This window comes from Platalea leucorodia (assembly GCF_965183815.1).
Source record: "Platalea leucorodia genome assembly, chromosome: 14".
Classification (NCBI taxonomy): Eukaryota; Metazoa; Chordata; class Aves; order Pelecaniformes; family Threskiornithidae; genus Platalea; species Platalea leucorodia.
In genome coordinates, this window is record NC_138836.1 from 2,270,012 (window position 1) to 2,278,517 (window position 8,506).

Sequence of the window (8,506 nt, forward strand, 5' to 3'; positions counted from 1 at the left end):
GATGGCTTCTTTCTCCTCCTAAGCCAAGCCTGCTGAGGAAGGTAGCGCGGCTACCACGCAGCCCTCGGCCCAGCGAACGGACCCGCGGAGAAGGGCTGGTGGTGGTCCCGAGGCTCCGAGGCACCCATACCTTTTGCAGCTGACACCCCAGACTTACTCTGCATTCCTTCCAGCACTTCCCTTCCTTCTCACTACAGGATCCTGGCAACAGATTGCTTGAGAAACAACTGCCTGCCCCTTTTCTATTTCACAAGACTGTGCCCACAGCCAGGTACAGACAGGACCACACCTCCTCTGAGGTAGGAATTGGCCTTACCTCGATCCCGCCCTTATTTTCCCTTTCACCTGCTTTCATGGTACGGAGTCCCCTTGCTGGCAATTGCTAAGGTCACTCAGTCCCCGTGCTGAGACGAGCCGGGAAAACTCGGCAAATGCCAAGAAAAATAGAAACTTATAAAGCTTGCGTGTTGCGGCAGAGCGCAGCGTGAACCTTTCAGGAAAACCGCACCAAGTGCTAGTGGTGAAAAAAACATTCTTAAAGCCGTTAATTAATTAGGATCCGGTGATCGCAGAGAGGCTTTTGCTTTACCTCTGGTTAGATCTAGAGCTTCTTCTGAGAGATCCCAGTTTTGATGTCTTTGAGACCAGCGGCACGAAAAGCCTAGCGACAGCGTTCCCCATCCTCTCCACACGAATAAACGCGCATTTAAAAAAAAACCACCTTTGGGAGCTGGATGAGCTCAAACAAAGTGCCCATAAGGTCACTGCACAGGGCAATATTGATTTAGCACTCAAACAGTGTTTTTTCCCTAAAACAATAGCTACATTTGAGTTTTGTGTGCAGGGTTAAAAATGAACACGAGTTTGATTTTGCTCGTTATTTCAAATACGCCACGGTGACAGAAAGTTAGTTTCATACCTGAGGCTATGACCAGAGCTGGCGGAACGGAGGGCAGCGAGCGCGTGGCTGCGTGCGCGGCGCGGGCGGCTCATCCCTCTGCGCGCAGCCCGGTCAGCTCACGGCCCACGCTCGGATACTTCTGCTTCAGTAGCGACTAAAGGCTTTGATGAAGGCTTTTGCAATATTAACCTAGGCATCACTTCTGTAAACAGGGCTCTCACGCCGGCTGGCTCACAGCCAAAACCAAAAAAAGGGCCGGGAGCGGAGGGGGCCCGTGGGAAGGGGCTCTGAGATGCAAATCACGGCGGTGGTGCTCAGCACACTTTAATCCTTTGTCCACTTTAGCTGGGCGCAGATAATGCAACTAATTCAAGTGCTTGTCTCTCTGGTGTGAATTAGCTGGATGACAGCCTAAAACCTCTCCCCGGCAACAGCAAACCTGCAAAAAGAGGCAGAAGCACAGCTCCTCTCTGTTCCCAGCCGCCCTGTCCAACTCTCGAGTTCGTCCAGCAGAAGATTTCTGGCTCCCCTCGCATCTCCCCGCGCGCCTGCTCGCCGGGGAGGGCTCTCCGGTGGGGCTGCAGACCCCACGGCTTTCGTCCGCCTTCTGCCCCTGGCTGCAGGACACCTTTTACTGGGCAGCCTGACCTGCACAGTCGCTGCAGGGACCCGGAGATGTGCTGCCCAGTGCTGCCCGGCCTCCCCGCTGCCTCCTGCCTGCATAAAGGTAAAGGAACGAGTTTGTTCCAGAGCTGGCTACACCGAGCAACGGCAGCGCCGCAAAACCTTGGTTTAACCCTTCCCGGGGTAACTAGATAGGATGGACGGTGCAAAGGTGTAGGGCTAACGCGTGCTTTTGTGCTCCTGTGGGCTCGATGTTCTCAGGCCACCTGCTCCTGGTGCTGAGCAGTGAACGTGAAAGGCCAGGGAGACCTGCGAAACACGGGCAGATTTTCACGTGCACGGGATCCTGTTGGGAATAGGATTGAAATTCCCAGCAGTAGCCACACCTGGGTGCCTACTGCAAACCGCGTGCTTTTGTTGGGAGCAGATGAACCGGCGCAAAGGTGCTTCCCTGCAGCAGCCCGTGCAATGCCCGCGGACGGACGGGTGCCCTGGGTGGGACAAGGGAGAGCGCGCTGCCAGGTTCAGTCTTTCTTTCCAGCCGCTCTCTGCCCTGATGAGCTAATTCGCTCTTGTTCAGGTCTGAATGCTGTTTCTTCTTCTTCCAGTGACCCCAAGACACCGGTATTCAGGCCTTCTCGGATTTCCCTGGCCGTGACGGAAGCAGTTGTTGTTTATGGCAGCAGACCAGGAGTGCTCACGCAGCGATTCTCCCCGCTTCTTCCGTGCCTCGGTTTCCCTCAGCTGGGATGGGGGACAAGCAGCTGCCGGGATGAGAGCAGCCGGCAGGGTTGCTGGCTGCTGCCTGCAAGAGCAGGCAGCCCCTCGTGCTGAGAAACACAAGGACGTTTATGTAGCTCACCTCCTAGGAAGAGGTTTATAGTTAGCCTGCGAACGCTGATGGTATCTATATATCGTCCTCAGTACGAGCTCGTGGCTGGTGGGTGCCTCCGTGGGGAGGAGAGCAGCCCGCTTCTCCCCGGCAGCCGCTCGGGAGGGGAGCTGGCAGCAGGGTCCAGCGGGGCAGCGGGGCGGACGGGGGAGGCAGCGATGGGGCTTGGAGGGGCGTTCACAGCCCCGACGATGCCTGCGGCTTGGGAGCAGGGATGGAAACGGAGAAGAAAGTTTCTTGGTGATGGTACGTTCGGTCTCTGCATCCCACTGCGTAGCTCGCAGCATCCTCCTGCCGCCCCAGCTCAGCCCCGGCGTCTGCTGGGCATTTTATGAACGTGTGAAATAGGCTGCATGCACAGAGCGAGCTGTTGGCTGCAAACTGAGCAGGGTGGTAAACTTTTTGGGGGTCACTCGGTGTCTGTTGGGGGTAGGAAAGCCAAGCACTTCTCTCGGTAAATACCTTTGGAAGTAACGTTTTTAAGTACCTTTTCATCCTGAGATCTTGGCTTGCTTTGCCATCCTCTCCCAGGTAGGCTGTATTCTATCCCAGCTGACTTTTCCAAGGTGACCCAGCAAGTTGACAGCAGAGAATCCAGATCTAGCTCCGATTAAAGCGTTGGCCCAAGTAGTGCAGCCTGGCCCAAGGCTACGGGCTTGTGCCTGCGGGGTGTCACTTGCCAGCAGTGACTCGCAGCCCTGAAGGGGCAGGCGGCTGCCTGGGGCACGGTGGAGGTGGCTGCCAGTCCCCCGCTGGGTGCATGCCCTTCCCGGCACCTCACGGCTCTGTCGGCCAGTCCCGAGCTCCGCAGGCTCAGCAGCAGTTTTGGGACAGACCGTGTGGCTGGAAACCAAAGTGCAAATGCCTCAGAGTTGCAAAAATCACTTTTGAGAAAGACTAGTTGAATTTGTTCCAGAGATCCAGATTAGCAAATCGTCAGACAGACTGAATCTCCGGAGGAAGTGCGGGGGAGTTGGTTTCTTTGGGGTTTTTTAAAAAGCAAGGGAAACTCAGTGACATTTCAGCTGTGGGACTGCAGAGCAGTTCAGGGCAGGGAGCTATTTCTGCTATTTCAGTCCCAAATTAAACTCCTGCTCTGGTCCTTCCCTTGAGCCCAGACAGCCCCAGCATAACTGAGCTCGCAGAGCACCTGAAAACAGATTCCTGGCCTGGGACTGAGGCAGAGACAGGATCTGAGCAGCCCTGGCAAAACCCCCACGGACCAGCTCTGCTGGTGCTGCAAAACTGGGACCGAGCCAAGGACGGGGAAGTGCTGGTTTGTCATGAGTTTCCCGAGCAGTTCCCATAGCATCGCTCCCACGTCCTCCCCCTGCAAAGGGCATCAGGGTCCTGCCTGCACTAATGGGTCTTAATTAGCCTGACCAGCCTCATCTGGGGCCTCCTCCCACACCCCCTCCACCCCATTTGTTCCCCAGCTGCATTTAAGCCCAGCTCCTTGCCTAGATAGGTTTTTGATCTGTCTCACCACTGTTTTCTGCTCTCCTGGACTGACTTTGGATCTTCCGGGCTGCTTTGTGCTCCTTAATCATCAACAATGCGGGTCAAACAGCAGGTGAGAAATGCCACTTTTGGGACCAGGTTTCATGACCATTAGCCAGTAGCGGGGATAACACTGCTTGGCGTGGAGATGGGAAATGAGGATTGAGGAGGCAGCTGGCACCAGAGCGTGTGCTGACAGCTCTCATCAGTTCGCAGGAATCCAGCAAGACGTGGCTTGTCCCTGCTCTTTATCCTGGTGGCAAATCTCCGGCTGGTGGGTGATTGCAAATGGTTTGCGTGCAAGCTGGCCCTTGCCCTCCTGGCTGCCGCCGTCCCCCCGGTCGCTGCCGGTGGCTTTCCCAGCGCCCGCGCTTTGCGCGGTGGGCGGGCAGGTCGGTGCCAAGAAGGGCAGCTCTCCCCGCCGCAACGGGGATGGCTGCGGAGATGAGTCCGAGAAAGATGGGCTTGTGCAAATTCACGCTGGAGGCGGCTTTGGCAGCGGCTGTGGCTCGCGCCGTGGCACCCTGACCTGCCACCGTGCCCCGTGCTGTGGGTTTGCGGAGCAGGGCGGAGGTGGGGGCCGATGCTGGCACAGGGCTACCCGAAGGGACAGAGGTCTCTGCTGGGAACCCGGCTGAGGTTACTGAGGATATCGGGAAGCTGCTGGTGTTTTTCTTCCATCGATTTCCTGCATTTGTGAAGGTGAGGAGGGTGGTCTGTTCCCTGAAAAGTGGGGCTTTTGAAGAAATGGAGTTACCTCACCATTAGCTGCATGAAAACTCTCGCCGGCAGCTGGGGAGGCGGCGCGGGGAGCGGGCAGGGGGCTGCGTTGCCGCTGCGGGCGAGGGTCTGACCCTGCCGCAGCCCACCTCCCCCCTGGGCTGCCATCGGGGACCTGAGCAGTACTGCGGGGGTTCCCGCTAGCAGATCTTGCCTATCAAGCTCTTAATTGTCATTTGCCTTGACTTTTATTAATGACGAACAAAGGACTTAGTGGGGGAAGGATCAAGAGAAGCATTTCCCTGCTGGATCCCTGGAGCAGGTGGAGAAGAGGTTGTGGGGGATTGAAGGTGTGCAGCCAGAGCTTGCGGAGCGTGGTTTTGGGGAAGCCAGCGGGTTTTTGGGCTCCAGCGAGCCAAGAGAAGCAGCTTCGGCTGTGCCGCTCTCGGCAGATGCTCTGCCATCCCAACCAGGTCCTGCTCAGGTCTCTTGTCCAAGGACGGTTGCTCCAAGGAAGGTGCAGGTGATGCCTAGAACTTGCAATGGGGCAGAAAAGGAGAGCCGGCAGCTTAGTGCCAACACCTAGGCCCACACCCAGAGGGATCACAGCGTTCGGCATGGCGATTCCTGGAAAAGACAAGACAGGAGCTCTTCGTCCTGCTGGGAAGCGCAGGCCGCTGTGCGCGTCAGGGTCACGTTGTCAGGGGTGTGGAAACGGCAAAACGCGGCCTTGAGCCTTTGTTTCGTGGGCAAAACCCCTTTGGTTTGGCAAATACGACCACCCCCTTCTTACTTTTTACATGTTCCTCTGCATTCAAATTTTAGATGAAACCCCCCTGAGATATCAGGGTGAGGACGACTGTTAGGTATTTCCCAGCCCTTTAGTGACTAATCTGCCTGCTTTTCTGAGACATCTTGAACTCGGTGCCTGGGTGAAGGGCCTGGCTCTTTGCTTGGTTGCCCAAACAGTTTTCCTCGTTTTTAGCCACCGTCACTTGAATTCATCGAGATCACTGGTGCGTGTTTTCCCGGCCGTGCTGGAGGACCTGCTGCCCCGAGCTAAATCACGGGTGGAAGGTGCTCGCCTTTCCCAAGGATTTTCCTGGTGACGGAGACGGGCTGAGCTCTCGGCTCCCCAAGGATCTCTTTGGGGCCCATGATACCCGCGAACTCCTCGCACTTCAGACTGACGATGGACTTGCATCGGGCTCCCATCTGCTGAAGTCTGGGGAGCTCCTAGGAGGGATGGAGGCCTCCAGTAGGAAATACTGATGAAAGGTCCAGTATCTATGCCTTTGCTCCTCTGTTGCACCACCATCTGAAGGCAATTGCTGGGGGATTGCAGCTCCTTTTCACTCTGGTTTAGAGAAACCAGCGTGTTTCTCCAGCCCTGGAAGGGCGAGGGTACGTGGGGGTTATTGGCCCATATGAAAGTTGGGTTAAACCTTCAGTGACTGCCTCAAAACCAGATCGAGGTGGAAGACCGTGGCTAAGGTCCTTGTTTCCCAAACAAGTTACTAAGCTGGGTTGAAAATATCTGCAGGCTTTCTGTCCGCAATAGACCTGGCGCGATTACTTTGTTCCGGGAGAAGGCGGGCGGGTAGGTGACGAACTGACCTTCGTCTTTACGCGAGAGCCCGAGGCAGAGCAGGAGAGCGTGGGTGTTGTGCAACACGCGCTCGTGGCTGGGGCCAGACCTCTGCGCCGCCGGGTTTCACCCTCCCCGACCTGTGCGGAGAAGGGAAATACAGCAGCAGTGTGCACTGCTTTTTGCTGGAGCCCCAGGCTGAGAAGTCGGACGCCAATAGGTGCCTTGATGCTGCTAAAATCCTTTCCTATCTTTAATGTCGGTTCGGGTTTCCTCTTTGTCCACAGACATGAGCCGGCAGGACAGAAAAAACAAATGAACTGTGCCCCAGGCAAAACTGGCAGGGGCAAGCCGAGCTGCCGGCTGGGGTGACTAATGGGAGTTTTGCGGTGCTGCGGCGAGGTGAGCCCCAGCCCAGGCAGCCAGGTGGCCCCCGGACACAGCGGGGTGGCCAGGGTGGGCTCAGCCCGGGTGGGAGCCTGAGCCTTTCCTTCCAGAGGAGGGATGCGGGATTGTTCCTTTTATGCCCTTTCCAGTGCAGAAAAGGCTGATAAAGGGGTTTTAAAGTCCCTCCGCTGCAGCTGGGATGGGTGCGCTCTTTGTTGACTTTACTGTGTGGCTATCGGCAAATCTCAGTGATGCTTCGTTACTCATCTTCCTCCCAAGCACCTGGCAAAGCCACCTGGGCTTGTCTCCCCCAGCTGCCTCTGGGGGATAGGAGGGCCCAAATCCTGCCACGGGCAGGCACAGAGTTCCCTGGGTGTTTTTGTGCTGCCGCCCACCTCCTGCCTTGGGGTTGGCGGAGCCCCTCGCCCACCGGCGCCGCTCGTCCCTGGGAGGTGCCTCCACAACCCACATCTTCTCGGGGCAGCCTGGGGTGCCCTAACAAACCCAGCCAAGAGCCAGGGCCTTCACCCTCCGCTGAGGCCGGTTCTGCTGCAGACCGTCCCCCTCCTTCCCTTTTCCTGCTGCGGCAGATCCAGAGCAGCCTGGGTTTTGGTAACGAGAGCTGAGCTTCGGGCTGGCCCGTGGCAACAGCGGGGCCTGATTGTTAGGAGGTGGGGCACAGGGTTCACTTCTTATTCTGGGTAAGGTAACACACACAGCGCTGCTGCCTGTCCCGCACAACCTCTCGCCGCTTGGTGATGCTGGGGCATCGCCTGTGTTTTCTGCAGGAAGAAGTAAAAACAATGATTTTTTGAAAGGAGTTAAGGGGGTTGCACAGCCTTGGATGGGAAAGGGGTGGATGGCACCAACGCCTGGCGGCTCCAGCTTGCGGTTTCGGCAGAAACCGCCGAATGATGCTTGTGTCTTCTGCGGGCTGGTGTAGCACTGTGCTAGAGGAACCGCCCGCCCGGCAGCCCAGGAGCTGGTTAGAGGTCCCGCACAAAGCCTTTCCCAGCCTACGTAGCCTTATAGGAGAGCCCTAAAGTGGGAGAGCAGGGAGGTTATGGCTGCAGGCCTGAAATGCCGTCTGTAATTTGAATTTCTGCTCACAAGTCCTACCTTGTGAACATGATCGAATATGCATGCGGCGCCAGCAGTGCCAGCCCTGCCGCTTCCATCTCTGCCCAAGATGTTGCCGGCACTTGAGCATGGCTTTGCTTTGGGCAAGTTCACGGGCAGTCCAGACCTGCAGTCGGGTCTGGCACGGAGATACGGGGCTGGGTCAAGGAGGTTTGAAAAGTACCGTCTTAAATCAGCCCCTGCTCCGTGGTGACCTGGCTCAGCCTTGGTTTCTGCCCTCCGTGCCCACGAGCCCTCCCCGTTTGGCCCCATGGAGGGAGACTCTCATCTTCTTCCACCACGCTGGTGTTAAACCCCGGGCTGGGGACGTGCCAGCCCCCTCCCGGCTCGGTCGCTTTGAGGCTCCTGTCGTGGTGGGGCTGGAGGAGCGGCAGCCTGCGGAGCAGCCACAGTGGTCAGCAGCCACTTGTGGTCAAAAGCAAGACTAACTTAATCCCAATTTTCCCATTCTTCACTTATGTCTTTGCTTCTCCTCCTTTTCCCCCATGTTGGGACTGAATTGTCAAGGTTATCCAACTTTTGGCGTCACCCAAGCTTGAATATCTGGTTTGCCTCCCCGCCGCTTGTCCGTCTGCGGGTGCCTCTGTCTCAGGCGCTTCCCAGTTGCGATGCCGTGTAAACAGGAAAGAACCTAAATCTCAGTTAATCCCCCAGTCTCGCTAAAAACACAAGCACGGGGCAGGCTGGCGGCTTTCGGGGTGGAGGTAATCCAGCAGCTGCTCCAAAAAGCCGCCAGGGCTTCTGGGCTGATGCC